A 21099-nucleotide genomic window follows, 5' to 3' on the forward strand; every position below is an offset into this window, starting at 1 on the left:
GATATCTTTCGTCGACCCTCCCGGTTTTTATCTCTATTTCTTTCTCTATACTCTCTCTCTCTCTCTGTCGCTCTCTGAATAAAATATCACAACATATATATATTTACTCGAAATTTTGTAAATGTATATATGTTTACATTCACACATATAATTTTTATGAAACATGCATGCCCCAAACATAATATATTCTAACATATTAACATATGTGTTCCAAACATTTAGTGTTAGTTTGAGAACATTACATGTTTGCACTTAAATATATGGTGTTTAAAAATTGTGCCCGAAACACATTTTGTTTATATCGAAACATATGAAAAACATATTTTTCTAACAGTGCAGTAGTCAAAGTGTTAATAAAGTTATTGACGTACAAAAAATGTTTAAAAATTGAAATTATAACGAATATTTCAAAGAAATATATGTTTTCTTAATTCAAAAAAAAAAAAAAAAAACTTTAAACCAAACATGCAAATTTCTCAAAATAAGTCTTAGCCTATATTTGAAGCGTTTTAATCTGAAATCTAAAGATTCAATATTTATGTTAATTTAAGAAAGATTTCTTCAAATCAAAAATGTGTTTCTTTACTTTAAGAGAAATCTGACTTAGTTCCAAGACATGCTACTTTAATGGAGGGACGTATATTTCCAAAAGAACAAAAAACATTTTGAAGCTAAGATTATAAACTATCCTTTATTCAAAATTTCATTATTTTAAAGAAATTTGTCCTTAATATTTTGTAAATTGCGCATCCTAAAATTAAGGTTGCATAATCTTTAATATCACGTAAATATTTTTTTCAGTGTGTGGTATCACAATGGACTGAATAATTGAGCCAATATACCGAACCTAACCCATCATTTTTCCAATATATGGCGTTATTTATATATTACGACGAAATTTAGACGAAATTTCGCACTAAAAACTCTTCTGCCAGTTTTGTTCTTAATTGCAAAACAAAATAATCTTTAAACCAAAGATGCGAAATCTTCAAAATATTTCTTCGTCTATATGGTTTTTATCGTTTATCTAGAGATTCAGCATCTCAGTTAATTTAAATATATTTCTGCAAATCAAAAATGTTTTTCTTTACATTAGGGAAAATTGTCCATACTTCAGAGACATACGACTTTAACGGAAGGGCGTAAATATCAACAATTTGTTTGTGAAATTTAATGAAAAAACTATTATTACAGAAAGATTATGAACATTGTTTTTGGATTTTAGAAAATATGAATCGAAAATTTGGATCATCTCCACTAAATTTTACCTGGACTTGTCATAGGATGGATATAGTCCGTTTTCGGATCCTTTGTACTACTTTAGAATTCATTTATTCATTAAACATCATTCATTTTTTAATTAAAGTAAAAATCAATCACATACATTAATTGAATCAATTACATTTTTATAGGGTAATTAATTTGTTGTAATTATCGTCTATAGATAAAACATTAGAAACATTTTTATAGAAAAAAGAATGACAAAATTTGCTATAGACAAAAAAATTTACAAAATTTTCTATAGAAATAAAATGTTGACAAAATTTTCTGTAGAAAAAAAAAAAAACAATCTATAGAAATAAAATTTTGAGAAAATTTGCTATTGAAATAAAATTTTGGGAAAATTTTCTATAGAAATACAATTTTGAGAAAAAATTTCTGTAGAAATAACATTTTGACAAAATATTCTATAGAAATAAAATCGTCCGAAACGAACCGATATAGCCCGTTTTCGGATCATATGTACTACTTATTCTTTAATCATCATTAATCATTAATTGTTTAATTAAAATAAAAATCGGTCACATACATAAATTGAATCATTTACATTTTTATAGGGTAATTAATTTGTTATAGTTATCGTCAATAGAAAAAAACAAGTAAGAAAAGTCTAAAGTCGGGCGGGTAAGAAAAGTCTAAAGCCGACTATATTATATATATATATATATATATATATATATATATATATATATATATATATATATATATATATATATATATATATATATATATATATATATATATATATATATATATATATATATATATATATATATATATATATATATATATATATATATATATATATATATATATATATATATATTTTTTTTTTTTTTTTATATATATCACATCCGTCAAATGTGTTGGGGGCTATATATAAAGGTTTGTCCCAAATACATACAATATATACAATTTAAATATCACTCAATCTGGACAGAATTTGATAGACTTCTACAAAATCTATAGACTCAAAATTTAAGTCGGCTAATGCACTAGGGTGGACCACAATGTTAGTAAAAAACAAGTAAGGAAAGTCTAAAGTCGGGCGGGGCCGACTATATTATACCCTGCACCACTTTGTAGATCTAAATTTTCCATACCATATCACATCCGTCAAATATGTTGGGGGCTATATATAAAGGTTTGTCCCAAATACATACATTTAAATATCACTCGATCTGAACAGAATTTGATAGACTTCTACAAAATCTATAGACTCAAAATTTAAGTCGGCTAATGCACTAGGATGGAACACAATTTTAGTAAAAAAAAAGTAAGGAAAGTCTAAAGTCGGGCGGGGCCGACTATATTATACCCTGCGCCACTTTGTAGATCTAAATTTTCGATACCATATCACATCCGTCAAATGTGTTGGGGGCTATATATAAAGGTTTGTCCCAAATACATACATTTAAATATCAGTCGATCTGGACAGAATTTGATAGACTTCTACAAAATCTATAGACTCAAAATGTAAGTCGGCTAATGCACTAGGGTGGAACACAATGTTAGTAAAAAAATATGGGAAACATTTAAATCTGGAGCAATTTTAAGAAAACTTCGCAAAAATTAATTTATGATTTATCGCTCGATATATATGCATTAGAAGTTAAGGAAAAATAGAGTCATTTTTACAACTTTTCGACTAAACAGTGGCGATTTTACATGGAAAATGTTGGTATTTGGACCATTTTTGTCGAAATCAGAAAAACATATATATGGGAGCTATATCTAAATCTAAACCGATTTCAACCAAATTTGGCACGCATAGCAACAATGCTAATTCTTGTGCAAAATTTCAACTAAATCGGAGCAAAAAATTGGCCTCTGTGGTCATATGAGTGTGAATCGGGCGAAAGCTATATATGGGAGCTATATCTAAATCTGAACCGATTTCAACCAAATTTGGCACGCATAGCTAACAATGCTAATTCTACTCCCTGTGCAAAATTTCAACTAAGTCGGAGCAAAAAATTGGCCTCTGTGGTCATATGAGTGTAAATCGGGCGAAAGCTATAGATGGGAGCTATATCTAAATCTGAACCGATTTCAACCAAATTTGACACGCATAGCTACAATGCTAATTTTAATCCCTGTGCAAAATTTCAACTAAATCGGAGCAAAAAATTGGCCTCTGTGAGCAAATGAGTGTAAATCGGGTGAAAGCTATATATGGGAGCTATATCTAAATCTGAACCGATTTGGCTGATATTTTGCAAGTTTTTCGAGACTCATAAAATATTCGGATGTACGGAATTTGAGGAAGATCGGTTGATATACACGCCAATTTTGACCAGATCGGTGAAAAATATATATGGCAGCTATATCTAAATCTGAACCGATTTTTTCCAAAATCAATAGGGATCGTCTTTGAGCCGAAACAGGACCCTATACCAAATTTTAGGACAATCGGACTAAAACTGCAAGCTGTACTTTGCACACAAAAATACATCAACAGACAGACAGACGGACAGACAGACAGACAGACAGACAGACAGACGGACATCGCTAAATCGACTCAGAATTTAATTCTAAGACGATCGGTATACTAAACGATGGGTCTCAGACTTTTCCTTCTTGGCGTTACATACAAATGCACAAACTTATTATACCCTGTACCACAGTAGTGGTGAAGGGTATAAATATGGGAAACATTTAAATTTGAAGCAATTTTAAGGAAACTTCGAAAAAGTTTATTTATGATTTATCGCTCGCTATACATGTATTAGAAGTGTAGGAAAATTAGAGTAATTTTTACAACTTTTCGACTAAGCAGTGACGATTTTACAAGGAAAATGTTGGTATTTTGACCATTTTTGTCGAAATCAGAAAAACATATATATGGGAGCTATATCTAAATCTGAACCGATTTCAACCAAAATTGACACACATAGCTACAATGCTAATTCTACTCCCTGTGCAAAATTTCAACTAAATCGGAGCTAAAAATTGGCCTCTTTGGTCATATGAGTGTAAATCGGGCGAATGCTATATATGGAAGCTATATCTAAATCTGAACCGATTTCCACCAAATTTGACACGCATAGCTACAATGCTAATTCTACTCCCTGTGCAAAACTTCAATTAAAGCGGAGTAAAAGATTGTCCACTGTAGTCATATGAGTATAAATCGGGCGAACGATATATATGGGAGCTATATCTAAATCTGAATCGATTTCAATAAAATTTGGCACACTTGACTACACTACTAATTGTACTCCTAGTGCAAAATTTCAACCAAATTGGGGTAAAACTCTGGCTTCTGGGACCGTATTAGTTCAAATCGGGCGAAAGATATATACGGGAGCTATATCTAAATCTGAACCGATTTCAATAAAATTTGGCACACTTTACTATAGTACTAATTGTTCTTCTTGTTCAAAATTTTAAGCAAATTAGGGTAAAACTCTGGCTTCTGGGGCCATATAAGTCCATATCGGGCGAAATATATATATATGGGAGCTGTATCTAAATCTGAACCGATTTCTTCCAAAATCAGTAGGGTTCCATTCTGAGTCAAAACACATACTTGTGCCAAATTTGAAGTCGATTGGACTAAAACTGCAACCTAGACTTTGATTACAAAAATGTGTACACGGACAGACGGACATGGCTATATTGACTCAGGAGCCCACCCTGAGCATCTTTGCCAAAGACACCATGTGTCTATCTCGTCTCCTTCTGGGTGTTCCAAACATATGCACTAACTTATAATACCCTGTTCCACAGTGTGGCGCAGGGTATAATTAACAAACAAATTGTTGGCTGAATATAAATATAAATAAATCACTGACTTAAATGATAGCTATGATTTGACTTCATTTTGCATTAATAACAAAACAGGGTATAAAAATTAAAAAATTTTTTATAGAAAAAATTGACAAAATAGAAACAAAAATTTGACAACATTTTCTATAGAAATAAAATATTGACAAAATTTTCTGTAGAAAACAATTCTATAGAAATAAAATTTTAAGAAAATTTTCTATTGAAATAAAATTTTGAGAAAATTTTCTATTGAACTAAAATTTTGAGAAAATTTTCTATAGAAATAAAATTTTGAGAAAATTTTCTATAGAAATAACATTTAGAGAAAATTGTCTATAGAAATAACATTTTGACAAAATATTCTATAGAAATAAAATCGTCGGAAACGGACCGATATAGCCCGTTTTCGGATCATTTGTACTACTTTAGGAGTCAGTTAATCTTTAATCATCATTAATTGTTAAATTAAAATAAAAATCAGCCAAATACATTAATTGAATCAATTACATTTTTATATGGTCTAATTAATTTGTTATACTAATTGTCGTCGGTGATTGATGGTACAATTTCCGTGATTGAAGAAGTCTCAATAAAAAAATTAATTGTATCAATTTTGTTGTTGTTTAAAACTAAATAATATTTTTTTCTTTCTGTATTGAATTAGTTTTGTTTATTATTTGACAAAGATTCTTCGATAAGGGGGAAACACAAGCTACGCGTTTACATTGGTTTGCATAGGATCCAAGAATGTTTGGAATCCGTCCCTAACTATCGCAAGTGGAATTGAATGCAATTTTTCGCCACATCCGGAATTACTGCTATGCATTATAACTATATAATAGTTATATAGTTTTTGCCTCTTTGTAAAAAAATACATCACAAACATGTGCTAAAAAAAACTAAAGAGAGACACCTTTGTCTAGAACAATTGGTCATAGACTATGACACCTCTTTTTGTTTGAAACGAGAGAAATATCTTATCACCATGCCGTAATCTAAATAAGGCTTTTTCACGAATTAAATAACTACTATTTTTAGTATGAAATAATAAATATAAGTATGCAGTGCTTGTCTTGGACATTTAAATGAAGTGGACAAAACAAATTGTAGTTATTTTAAGATGAAACGATGACTTATAACATATTTGACTTTAACGTCATCGAAACCATTATTAATTTGCCTTTTTTCGTCAAGGCATTGAAATATAAAACTAAGGCAAATAAAGTTTTTCCCATATTCAAAAGAATTTATTGACAGTTTATCGAATGAATTTATATGGCAAAATTAGGCTTGAAGTTTTCTTTAACTCTTTTTGTATATGGGAAAGTTTTTAAAGATATATAAAAAAAACAATATTATTTTTTAGTTTCAATCTCGAAATTAATGGATCGAATTAATTTTTAATTGAAATTGCTTCAATAACGGAATGGATAATATCAATCATCGACAACTGAGATAGTATTTTTAAATACTTTCTCGGTGTTTTTATATAGTTTCTTTGCTCTTAAGCAAACATTTTTTCCAGTGCAGATTCCATGGCTCAGTAAGTTGTACAACTTACTACGAGAACAACTGCATACATATGAGTATGCAATTTGTGTGTTTATCTTTCATCAAATGACATCGTAAATACGGGTAAATGTGATCAGGAAAGACATTACAGTCAAGTCAGCCAGCCAGCCAGTCATTCTATTAGTCCGTCAGTTACTATGTCATTTAGATGAATGGATCTAGTTTTTGTTTTGTGGTACAAACACACACACACATACTCCATACACTCCATTGCCGTAATTAGGAACGATGTGTAGTGCATATGATAGAGATCAATGTGCTAATGGTGATAATGATGGTGATCACGATTATTATTATTATTCTCCTCATCATTGCAATCATCATCTGTGTTATGGATTCAGATATTACTCATAATAATGTAGGATAATAATCTACAAAGAATTTAGTTTGGATGTTGGAAATGGGAAGAGTTGTCACATTGCCGTAGGTTTCTGTAGAAAAAGTCCGTATTGCTGAAAATTATATCGAAATACAAAACAACTGCTGGTGAAAAATTTGTTCGTAACACAAAAGATAAAAATACCCTAAACCACATAGTGGTCAGGGTATAATAACCAAAAAAATGTGCCTACCAGAAATATTGATGTTAGACCGCAGTGTCCACAGTTGGTAGAAATCTACCAAAAATGTTAGATGTTTTACTGTTTGGTAGATTGATAGAATTCTTGACGTTTTGGTAGGTCTTGTAAAATATTCCTTTTCACAAATTTTCTATAGAACTAAAATCTTGACTAAATTTTCTATAGAACTAAAATTTTGACAAAATTTTCTAAGAAATAAAATTTTGAGAGAATTTTCTACAGAAATAAAATTTTGACAAAATTTTCAATAGAAATAAAATTTTGACAAAATTTTCTATAGAAATAAAATTTTGACAAAATTTTCAATAGAAAAAAATTTTCTATAGAAATAAAATTTTGGCAAAATTTTCTATAGAAATAAAATTTTGACAAAATTTTCTATAGAAATAAAATTTTGACAAAATTTTCTATAGTAATAAAATGTTGACAAAATTGTATTTAGAAATAAAATTTAGAGAAAACAAGTAAGGAAAATCTAAAGTCGGACGGGGCCGACTATATTATACCCTGCACCACTTTGTAGATCTAAATTTTCGATACCATATATACGTCAAATGTGTTGGGGGCTATATATAAAGGTTTGTCCCAAATTTATACATTTAAATATCACTCGATCTGGACAGAATTTGATAGACTTCTACAAAATCTATAGACTCAAAATTTAAGTCGGCTAATGCACTAGGGTGGAACACAATGTTAGTAAAAAACAAGTAAGTAAAGTCTAAAGTCGGGCGGGGCCGACTATATTATACCCTTCACCACTATGTAGACCAACATTTGTGTTACCATCTCAACTATTTCAGATTTGCTGGGAGCTATATAAAGGTTTGCATTTCCAGATACAAATACTTATAATGGAGACAATTTTTTGTACTTCTACAAAATCTCTAGAATTAAAATTGAAATCGGCTAACGCCCTGGAATGAAACACAATGTTAATAAAAAATATGGGAAATATGAAGCGAGAGAAATTTTGAGGCAATAGTACAAAAGAGCATTTGCGATTTATCAGGCGATACTTATGTATTCGAGATATAGGACAATTTGAGTAACATTTACAATTTTTGCTACTCAGTGACGATTTTACAAGGATATTGGTTAGATCTTGCCAATATATGTGGTCAAGTGTGGGTTGCGATATATTATTTGGTCAAGTCGGGCGACTTGGAGCCTCATTTAAAACTCAACCTTTCTATGGAAAGTCTGGCATTACAGTGTGTAGGATATGATATGGGGAAATTATCACAGAATTTTGTGTAAAGTGTGGGAATTTTGGCCATATTTGTATAAACCGGAAAAACGAATATATGGAGGCTTTATCTAATTCTGAACCAAATTAGATCAAACTCGACACACTTGAATATCATATTAAATATATTCTCCGTGGAAACTATGCAGTCAATTGGAGGAAAATCCCATTGAAAATGGGTCTAAAATGTGAAATAGTCTACCATATTTTCCCAATTCTGGTGTACATATAACGGGAGCTATATATAAACTGAACCGATTTCGACTAAATTTGACATGCATAGTTAGAATAATAATTCTGTTATCTCTGCAAAATTTCACGTAAATGGGAGTTTAACTTTGGCCCCCGTAGTCATTTGAGTATAAATCGGGCGAAAGATATATATGGGAGCTATATCTAAATCTGAACCGATTTCAACCAAATTTGGCACACTTACCGATACTGTTAAACGTACACTTTGTGTGAAATTTGAACCAAATCACGGCAAAACTCTGGCTTTTGAGACCATATAAGTTCAAATCGGACGAAACATATATATGGGAGCTATATCTAAATTTGAACCGATTTGGTACACTTGTCGATACTATTAAACGTACTCCTTGTGCAAAATTTGAACTAAATCACGGCAAAACTCTGGCTTTTGAGGCCATATAAGTGCAAATCGGACGAAAGAAATATATGGGAGCTATTCAAAATCTGAACCGATTTCAATCAAATTTACCAAGCATTGGTAGAATGTCAATTCTACTCTTTATGCAAAATTTCACGTAAATCGGTAGTAAACTTTGGCCTCTGTGGTCATATGAGTCTAAATCGGACGATATGAAGGGTATATATATGGGAGCTATATCTAAATCTGAACCGATTTAGCTGATATTTTGCAAGTTTTTCGAGACTCATAAAATATTAGGATGTGCTGAATTTGAAGAACATCGGTTGATAAATACGCCAATTATGACCAGATCGGGGATAAATATATATGGCAGCTATATCTAAATCTGAACAGGTTTTTTCCAAAATCAATAGCGATTGTCTTTGTCCCAAAAAACTACCCTATGCCAAATTTGAGGACGATCGGACGTAAACTGCGACCTGTACTTTGCGCACAAAAATACATGAACAGACAGACAGACAGACGGACGGACGGACGGACGGACAGACAGACAGACAGACAGACGGACATCGCTAAATCGACTCAGAATTTAATTCTAAGACGATCGGTATACTAAACGATGGGTCTCAGACTTTTCCTTCTTGGCGTTACATACAAATGCACAAACTTATTATACCCTGTACCACAGTAGTGGTGAAGGGTATAAATATGGGAAACATTTAAATCTGAAGCAATTTTAAGGAAACTTCGCAAAAGTTTATTTATGATTTATCGCTCGATATATATGTATTAGAAGTTTAGGAAAATTAGAGCCATTTTTACAACTTTTCGACTAAGCAGTGGCGATTTTACAAGGAAAATGTTGGTATTTTGACCATTTTTGTCGAAATCAGAAAAACGTATATATGGGAGCTATATCTAAATCTGAACCGATTTCAACCAAATTTGGCACGCATACACGGATGAAAAAGACTGTTTTTCATATGTTTGGCTATAAACATTATATGTTTGGAACACAAATTTTAAAACACAATATTTTTGAGTGCAAGCATATAATGTTCATAAACTAGCATAACATGTTCGGGACATATATGTTAATATGTTAGAACATATTATGTTTGGGACATAAAATGTTTGTAAATATAATATGCTTGGATGCAAACATATATTAATTTAGAAATAGCCTATAAACATATATGTGTTTAGTAGCTTGGAGCGATATTTAACAGGGAGCGATATTGAATTAAGTTGGTGGTTGTTGCTTGTTATTACAAAATTAACATTTTATTTTTCCTTGGGCAATTGATCAGCTACTTCTTTGATCCTTACAAACTGTGTGGTCCGCTGTTCGAATCCCCGTCCGGCAAAAGGTAAAATTAAAATAAAAAAAATCATAAAATTGAATAATTTCTTCTACAATGTTTGTATTACAGAAAAAGGTGCTAAGAACTAAAAAATCTCGTGGAAGTGAGAAAGATGTCGGGCAATATACAATTTGGCAGAAACAAAATTTTGAGCATTCAGGTCGAAAACCTATGTTGTTAGCAGCTATATTACCTGTTTATTTTCATAGTTCATTATGATTGTAAATATATAAATAAATAAATAAAATTTTGAGCACAATATTGTGTGGAGAATTTTTTTTAAGCATATAATATTTTTGGGTGCAAAATGCTTCCAAACATATTATATGTTCACATAATAACATATTGTTTTTTGGAAGACAACATTATTGAATTTGGATGCAAAAATACAAAATGTTTGGAACTTAGACTACCCAAACATATATTGTTTAGACCAATATGCTTTCAAACATATTATATATTGGAAGAGATCAAACATTTAAATGTTTGGGCAATACCCAAAAATATATATGCTTGAAGCAAAATATGTTTGGGAGTATATGTTACAGAAGCGATTTTTTGTGAGCGTGTAGCTACAATGCTAATTCTACTCCCTGTGCAAAATTTCAACTAAATCGGAGTTAAAAATTGGCCTCTGTGGTCATATGGGTGTAAATCGGGCGAAAGCTATATATGGGAGATATATCTCAATCTGAACCGATTTCAACCAAATTTGGCACGCATAGCTACAATGCTAATTCTACTCCTTGTGCAAAATTTCAACTAAATGGGAGCAACAAATTAGCCTCTGTGGTCATATGAGTGTAAATCGGGCGAAAGCTACATATGGGAGCTATATCTAAATCTGAACCGATTTCAACCAAATTTGGCACGCATAGCTACAATGCTAATTCTACTCCCTGTGCAAAATTTCAGTCAAATCGGAGCAAAAAATTGGCCTCTGTGGTCATATGAGTGTAAATCGGGCGAAAGCTATATATGGGAGCTATATCTTAATCTGAACCGATTTCAATAAAATTTTGCACACTTGACTACACTACTGATTGTACTCCTAGTGCAAAATTTCAACCAAATTGGGATAAAACTCTGGCTTCTGGGGCCATATAAGTCCATATCGGGCGAAATATATATATGGGAGCTATATCTAAATCTGAACCGATTTCAATAAAATTTGGCACGCTTGACTACACCACTAATTGTACTCCTAGTGCAAAATTTCAACCAAATTGGGATAAAACTCTGGCTTCTGGGGCCATACAAGTCCATATCGGGCGAAATATATATGGGAGCTATATCTAAATCTGAACCGATTTCCAAAATCAATAGGATTCTATTCTGAGCCAAAACACATACTTGTGCCAAATTTGAAGTGGATTGGACTAAAACTGCGACCTAGACTTTGATTACAAAAATGTGTTCACGGACAGAAGGACATGGCTATACAGTCGACTCCGCTTTAGCGCAATGCGCTTTACTGAAAAACCTCGGATAACTGAAATCGATCGCATTCCCCAGTTGTTTTTTCTGTCCATTTCATTTAAATTACTCCGCTTTAGTGAAACTCCGCTTAACTGAAAAAATCGGATTACTGAAAAGTTTTTTGTGTTCAAATGAGTTTCGTCACATTAGTATGACTTCGCTTTACTGAAAATGCCACATTCTCGCTATTGAGAGAGAGTACATTTTCTTCTCCGTATTGAGAACGCTTTATTTCAAGTGAAGATGGCACTTTCAAAACAGTTTAAATCACTCTGTAAATAAAATCAACTGAAAGGTAAACTTGTAGATGGCACACACACGGAATCAAACACCTTGTTTTTATTATCTTATGTACATAGCATTGGTCATAAGTTCGGTTAACTGAAATTGAGTGGATTTTTTCCAGTTATACGGAGTCCGCTTTACTGAAACTTTTTCAGTTATCCGAAGTTCGCATTACTGGAAGTTTTTTTCAGTTATCCGTAGTCCGCTTTAGCAAAAACTTCGGATAACTGAAATTAAATGGCTGCATTTTTAACGTTTCAGTAAAGCGGAGTCGACTGTATGGACTCAGGAGCCCACCCTGAGCATTTTTGCCAAAGACACCATTTGTCTATCTCGTCTCCTTCTGGGTGTTGCAAACATATGCACTCACTTATAATACCCTGTTCCACAGTGTGGCGCAGGGTATAAAAATTTTCTATAAAAGTAAAGTTTTGACAAAATTTTATGTAGAAATAAAATTTTGACAAAATTTTCTATAGAAATAAAATTTGAGAAAATTTCTATAGAAATAAAATTTTGAGAAAATTTTCTATAGAAATAAGATGTTGAGAAAATTTTGACAAATTTTTGGAAAAATTTCTTTAGAAAAAAAATGTTGACAAAATTTTCTATAGAAATAAAATTTTGACAAAATTTTCTATAGTAATTAAATTTTGACAAAATTTTCTATAGAAATAAAATTTTGACAAAATTTTTTGTAGAAAAAAAAATGGACAAAAATTTCTATAGAAATAAAATTTTGAGAAAATTTTCTATAGAAATAAAATTTTGACAAAATTTTCTATAGAAATAAAATTTTGACAAAATTTTCTATAGAAATAAAATGTTGACAAAATTTTCTATAGAAAAAAATATTATATTTCATGTTAGCTCGATACCGAAACAGGCAATTGACGTTCAAATGCGTTATATCTAATTATACAATCATTTTTCGAGCTTCATGGACAGATATAGAAAGAAAACGCCAGATACAAATCTATACACGCCTGGACTGTACATGTTTCGGTTCGGGCGAATGAACCTTTCCACAGCCTTTAGTATAGATCTGGCTGGGAGAGATAATTCAATTCTGGGCCCTTTATGCTAACTCCTTATGGAGAAAACATTTGGGAATTTTCCTCTTACAAATTGAATCATCTTTTCTCCCACTGTACATCATCTTTTCATATAACTTACAAGTCCCTTAATCTTATTTTTATTTCGTTTTTTTACATAGTAATGCAACAACACTAAATTTATTTTTAGAAAATTTCAGAAAATTTTCTATTAAAATAAAATTTTGAAAAAAATATTCTATAGAAATAAAATTTTGGCTCGAGTGGCAACCGTGTGTTAGACCCCATAAAATATATACCGATCGACTGAGAATCATCTCCTGAGTCGATCTAGCTCTAGGTGCCCGCCATTCTGTCCATAAATTTGTTGTTTGCCGGATTTTGGTCGCAATTATTAATCGATTTTGATGAAATTTTGTATATGGCGTTTGATTGGCACCAGGACGAACGCTATTGAATTCGGAAAAGGGCGGATCAAATTTAGATATAGCTCCCATATATATGCATCGCACGATTTCGATAAATGTGGTGAGATTGAGTTCCTTTACTAACCGATCGGCGTCACATTTGACAGAACGTAATCCAATTCGCCACCCTTAAATTGTGCGAAATTTCATCGAAATCGGTTCAGATTTAGATTTGGCTCTCATAAATATGTATCGCACTATTTTCCCAAATTTGGTCCTAAAACCCTTATTTATTAACCGATCGTACTCTTATTTAGAACAAGATAACCTTCTGTGGTATTGACCAAACCTGCAAAATATCATCCAAATCAGTTCAGATTTAGATATACCTCCCACCCAGTAGTGATAGTAGTGAAAATGTTCTTTTTGGATACGGAAGTGGTGCACAATTGGGGCAGAAGCGATGAATATAACATGGGCTTGTCATAGGACGGATGTGCACCATTTCAACAGCCGTTGAACTGAATTTGCATCACTTCTTAAGGTGTGATCCCAATTCAGTGTTTTGGATGAGAATTAAGAAATTTTGTGATATTATGACAAATTATTTTTATTTTTGTATAATTGTTTATGCATTATAACGCATGTCTCTATTGTTTAACATCAAATATTTGCAAAAATTCGCAAATTTTCTAGAAAGTATTTTGCATTTTTTTTTGGCAAAAATTTTAATAATTTGTACCATTTTATTAATTCTTAATCTGTTTTTAACCCTATTTCCTATTAAAAATATGAAAAAAGCGAGTTATAAAAAAATTGACTCAATTGAACTTCCTCTGCAGTTAAAATAAAGAACATCTTTGGGAGGACATTTTTGGAAGTGCTTTTATAGTTGTGCTTTTAGAAGAACTTCCAAATTTTTTCCTGGGCAAACTTTTTTTTCCTGGGACCGAATTTCCCAAATTTATCCGATATTGCTCAAACTTCAATAATTAATATTTTATTGAAATTAACAATTAGTATTTTAATTTAACCTGTAAACATTTGCTATTAGTTTCTTAACTAATTTTATTTTTCAATTTGTATATTGTGTCACTTAGTTTTCTAATTGATAAAGTTTTCAGTTATAATAGACTTTTTAATTGGAAATAGTTTAGTTATATTTTTTCTGTGTATAAAAATATATAAACTCCTCTATTTGGAAGTTGGTTGATATTCTGATTACCTAGCAATAAAAGAAAATGTCATATGGTCTTTGCAAATATATTTTGGACAAATATTTTTGAATGTATTTATAAACACGAACTTATCATTTGTCCTAATCACTTGCAATTATGAAATATGAAAGTAACGAGAAAATTAATTTATAAATTGAAAAGCCAAATACATACGATGAGTCTGTAGTTGTCAAGATAAATATTCATTATCTCACACACAGTGAAAACGGGAGAAAAATTTAAAAAAAAAAAAAAAAACATGCAAATTGTTCATGAAAATGTCAACAATTTAATTTAATTAACATTTTATCACGCGTTTAAAAATTTTCTATCTTGCATACTATAGTATCTTGTGTATATAGTAAAAGTCAAATATTTGTGTTCTGGAAATTCTTGACATTTTTTTTACATATTATTTAATTACATTATTTAAATATTTCCCTTATCGTTTGGAGGGAGCTACTACAAAGGGTGATACGGTCAAAATTTGGTCAATATAAACTTGACGTATTTCTTTCAATTTTGCATTTAAAAACCTGAACACCCCTCATTTTGAAGGTGTGTGTGTAGAATGTTGCTCCTATTTTGATTTTGGAATTCACTCTTCAGTTGTCAAAATGCCGTCCAAGCAAGAAGAGCAGCGTATCAAAATTTTGCACGCGCATCGCGAAAATCCGAGCTACTCGCACGCAAAGCTGGCAAAATCGCTAAAAGTTGCCAAATCAACCGTTACAAATGTAATTAAAGTGTTTGGGGAACGTTTGTCGACAGCCAGGAAGTCTGGATCGGGGGGAAATCGAAAACCGGAAGCCGCTGAGACGACAAAGAGAGTTGCCGGTAGTTTCAAGCGAAACCCTAACCTCTCTCTCCGAGATGCCGCAAATAAGCTGGGTGTATCGTCTACAACCGTGCATCGAACAAAAAAACGAGCCGGACTATCAACTTACAAGTAGGTAGTGACTCCAAATCGCGATGATAAACAAAATACGACGGCCAAAGCCCGATCCCGGAGGCTGCACACGACGATGCTGACGAAGTTTGACTGCGTGGTAATGGACGACGAAACCTACGTCAAAGCCGACTACAAGCAGCTTCCGGGACAGGAGTTTTATACGGCAAAAGGAAGGGGAAAGGTAGCAGATATTTTCAAGCACATAAAACTGTCAAAGTTCGCAAAGAAATATCTGGTTTGGCAAGCCATCTGTACCTGTGGCGTGAAAAGCAGCATTTTCATAGCTTCCGGGACTGTCAACCAAGAAATTTACGTGAAAGAGTGTTTGAATAAACGCCTGCTGCCTTTCCTGAAGAAACACGGTTGTTCCGTACTGTTTTGGCCGGATTTGGTATCTTGCCATTACGGTAAAAAGGCCATGGAGTGCGAAGAAGGTGGACAAGGTGGCTGTACAAAATCTGATGGCAGGTGTCAAGCGTGAGGCCCGGCAATTCGGATTTGGAAAAGCGAAAGTCTAACTGAATATTATTCCTGAATTTTATACTAATTGAACTTGAAAAAGAAATTTAATTAAATTGGACCGATATGTACCAATTTTGGCATGGTTGTTAAAGACCATATACTAACACCACGTACCAAATTCCCACCGGATCGGATGAATTTTGCTTTTCCAAAAGGCTGCGGAGGTCAAATCTGGAGACCAGTTTATATGGGCTATATATAATTATGAACCGATAGGGACTAATTTTTGCATGGTTGTTAGTGTCCATATATATAGTTACAAAAAACACAAAAATTCAACTGAATCTGATGAAACTTGCTTCAACAAGAGGGTTCAAAACCAAATCTGGGGATCGGTGTATATAGGGGCTATATATGATTATACTCGTAGACCGATATGGACCAATTTTGGCATGATTGTTAAAGACTATATACTAACACCATGTACCAAATTTCAGACGGATCGGATGAAATTTGCTTCTCTTAGAGGCTCCGGGGGTCAAATCTGGAGATCGGTTTATATGGGAGATCGGTTTGTTATGGACCGATGTAGATCACTTTTTGCATGGTTATAAGAGACCATATACTTCTGCCATGTACCACATTTCAGCCGGATCGGATGAAATTTGCTTCTCTTAGAGGCTCCGGAGGTCAAATCTGGGGATCGGTTTATATGGGGACTATATATAATTATGGACCGATGTGGACCAACTTTTCCATAGTTGTGAGAGACCATATACTAACACCATGTACCAAATTTCAACCGGATCGGATGAATTTTGCTACTCCAAGAGGCTCCGCAAGCCAAATCTGAGCGTCGGTTTATATGAGGGCTATACGTAAAAGTGGTCCGATATGGCCCATTTGCAATACCATCCGACCCGCAACAATAACAACTACTTGTGCCAAGTTTCAAGTCGATAGCTTGTTTCGTTCGGAAGTTAGCGTGATTTCAACAGAAGGACGGACGGATGGACGGACGGACCGACATGCTTAGATCGACTCAGAATTTCACCACGACCCAGAATATATATACTTTATGGGGTCTTAGAGCAATATTTCGATGTGTTACAAACGGAATGACAAAGTTAATATACCCCCCATCCTATGGTGGAGGGTATAATGAAGCATAAAGATTTACTAAAATCGAACATCTGACAAAATAGTTCATTATTTCTTTAAATTTGCAAATTTTTCTACATATGTGCCCATCTGTGCCCTTTTTAAACTCCAATTTTTTTTCCTTCAAACTATAAAATTTTCTTTAACAAGTGAAAAAATAATTATGTCTAATAAATGTTCTTGAATTTGTTAAAAAATATTTACTTGCTTTTACGACATCGGCGTGATGTCAGCGTTTGTAATACTGTTTAGTTAAAATTTTCTCACAAAAAAAATCCTAATTTTCTAAAATTAATTAAAATTTTTCTTCAAAGTGGTTTCACTGTTTTTTGCAGTGTATTTAAGATACAATTCTCTTTTAAATTTGAGTTTTGCTTACTTGATTCTAGGTAAAAACTTTTATTTTATTCATTATTTCAGTATATTTCTTTATGTGCTATTAAAGTTTTGACCTTAGTCAAACAAAATTTTCATTCATTTTAAGAAACCCATCTTTAATTAAGTCGAAGGACAAAACAACTTTAATGAAAAGTTTATCGTCTTTTGGATCAGGAAAAAACTTATAGCAGATATGCTAAAGCAACACATTCGTCTTCTATGCTAATGCAACGCATTCGTAGTTTAAGGATCTCAAATGTTTGGCCTCACGACAATGTTTTTTTTTCAGTGTACTGATGAGAGGTTAATTTTAATATGACCATATAGCAAAAGTCCAATTTTGAGAGTGTCCGTTTTTTCAGATTGTCCAAATATCAGTGGTTTCACCGTTATTTTAATTAATTCATTTTAAATTTGCACAGAAAAAAAATCTGTTGTAAAACTGATGCTAAAAAGAAGTAATATTTATTGCAAACAAAATTATTTTGTTTTAGTCTATTTTTAAAATTTTGTAAGAAATTTTCCCCAGCCCAACGATTTTTTCTTTATTCCAAGTATGTCTCAACAATTTTATGAACTAAATGGCTGAAAAATTTCAATGACATAGAAATTAGTTAAATTCTAACAAAAACAGAAGAAGTTTTTCGTACACTTCTCAAAAATTGTGGGAATGAACTATAGCGTGGTTAAAATTAACCCTTTCACTACTGATGTCCACTTAGAAGGACATTCGAAAAAGACACCAAATTTTATTTTCTATAGAAGTTCACCAATGTGGTATCACAATGGACTGAATAGTCTAAGTGAGCCTGATACATCGGGCTGCCACCTAACCTAACCTAACCTAAATATTGTCCATATTAGTGAGATCTAAAATACATTTTTATAAACATCTTTAACAATAAACGAAAAATACGAACATTTGAGACAATTTTTCTACTGTATGTTTCTAGTAAATGGATATTTATACAAAAACTATAGCTGATACTTTTTCGGGTTCTGCTTTGTATTTTTTTTCTCACACTTTGAAAGATATTATAGGCCAAAATAGCGCTTATTTTCGTAAGGCCATTTGGTCACAATTCAAGAATCAAATTTTCAGAACAAGTTCATCATATAGCTCTTGAAGTAATTTAGGTAGGTTTTCAAAATGACAATATACATGCTGTTAGTACAAGTAAAAACAGAAGAAAAATTGAAGTTTTTAACATTAGGTTTATTTCGGTAGTGAAAGGGTTAAGATTTTTTCTTTATTTTTTGCTCATTTTTCTTTTCGAGAAAGATGCATTTCGTAAATGGTAATTAAAAATCAAAAAATGTTGGAAAAATTTCTTTAATTTAATGAATCTCAAAATTTGGAATACAATTTAGTTCAATTCAATTCATACACAGAAAAAAAAATTCCGTAGTTAAACTAGCGCTAAATTTAAATGTAGTTAAATTTTATTATTTTTATTTTATTTTCCACAGCTTAATGAAATTTTACTTTTTTTAAATATGTCTCAAAAATTTTATGAACTAAACGTGAGTAAGTGAGAAAGTTCGATGACCGTACATATAAGTTCAATATGAACTAAAACAAATGAACATTTTCGTACGATTCCCAAAAATAGTAAGAATGAACTACCGTATAGTTAAAATGGTCATGATTTGGTGCCAATGATTTTCTTCTTAACTTTTAGTTAATTTTTTCTTCTATGAGATGATGTAATTTCGTGAACTGCAGTTAAAAAGTATAACAGGACATTAAAATTTCCTGGTTTTAACATCGCTTTGTGGAAATCTCAAAATGTGGAGTAAAATTTAGTTCAATTTTCGTGCATGGTAGTTCATTCTTCCTATAATGAACTACCATATGGGAAAAATGATCTTCGGTGTAGATCATTTTTCCTTTTTTATACCCTCCACCATAGGATGGTGGTGGTATATAAAGTATATATATTCTGGGTCGTGATGAAATTCTGAGTCGATCTGAGCATGTCCGTCCGTCCGTCTGTTGAAATCACGCTAACTTTCGAAGGAAACAAGCTATCGACTTGAAACTTGGCACAAGTAGTTGTTATTGATGTAGGTCGGATGGTATTGCAAATGGGCCATATCGGTCACTTTTACGTATAGCCCCCATATAAACGGACCCCCAAATTTGGCTTGCGGGGACTCTAAGAGAAGCAAATTTCATCCGATCCGGCTGAAATTTGGTACATGGTGTCACCGTATGATCTCTAACAACCATGCAAAAATTGGTCCACATCGGTCCATAATTATATAAATATATACCCTGATTTATATATATCCCCCCGATTTGGCTTGCGGAGCCTCTAAGAGAAGCAAATTTCATCCAATTCGGCTGAAATTTGGTACATGGTGTTAGTATATGGTCTCTAATGACCATGCAAAAAAAGGTCCACATCGGTCAATAATTATATAGCCCACATATAAGCCGATCTTCCAATTTGGCTTACGGAGCCTCTAAGAGAAGCAAATTTCATCCGATCCGGCTGAAATTTGGTACATGGTGTTATTATATATATAATGACCATGCAAAAAATGGTCCACATAGGTCCATAATTATATATAGCCCCCATATAAACCGATCACCAGATTTGACCTCTGGAGCCTCTTGGAAGACCAAAATTCATTTGATTCAGTTGAAATTTGGTACGTGGTGTTAATATATGGCCTCAAACACCCATGCAAAATTGGTCGAAATCGGTCCATAATTATATATAGCCCCCATATAAACTGATCCCCAGATTTGACCTCCGGAGCCCCTTGAAAGAGCAAAATTCATCCGATTCGGTTGAAACTTGGTACGTGATGTTAGTATATGGTATCCAACAACCATGCAGGAATTGGTTCATATCAGTCCATAATTATATATAACCCCCATATAAACCAATCCCCAGATTTGACCTCCGGTGCCTTTTGGAGAAGCAAAATTCATCCGATCTGGTTGAAATTTGGTAGGTGGTGGTAGTATATGATATTTAACAACCATGCCAAAACTGGTCCATATCAGTCCATAATCATATATAGCCCCCATATAAACCGATCCCGAGATTTGGATTTGGAGCCTCTTGGTACGGTTAGAAGAGGTTTATACGCAATCCATGGTGGGGAGGGTACATAAGCTTCGGCCTGGCCGAACTTACGGCCGTATATACTTGTTAACATTAGGTTTTTTTTCGGTAGTGAAAGGGTTAATATTTTTTCTTTATTTGTAGTTCATTTTTTCTTTTTGAGAAAGATGCATTTCGTAAATGGTAATTAAA

The 21099-nt window shown here is 32.5% G+C and overlaps 1 protein-coding gene across 3 annotated transcripts in view; it reads right to left on the minus strand.

The window, feature by feature from the left end:
- LOC142228861 (uncharacterized) overlaps window positions 1-21099 on the minus strand; it is a 116893-nt gene that overhangs the window by 22052 nt on the left and 73742 nt on the right. The window lies entirely within an intron of this gene.

Source organism: Haematobia irritans, chromosome 3 (genome assembly GCF_050003625.1).
Source record: "Haematobia irritans isolate KBUSLIRL chromosome 3, ASM5000362v1, whole genome shotgun sequence".
Lineage (NCBI taxonomy): Eukaryota > Metazoa > Arthropoda > Insecta > Diptera > Muscidae > Haematobia > Haematobia irritans.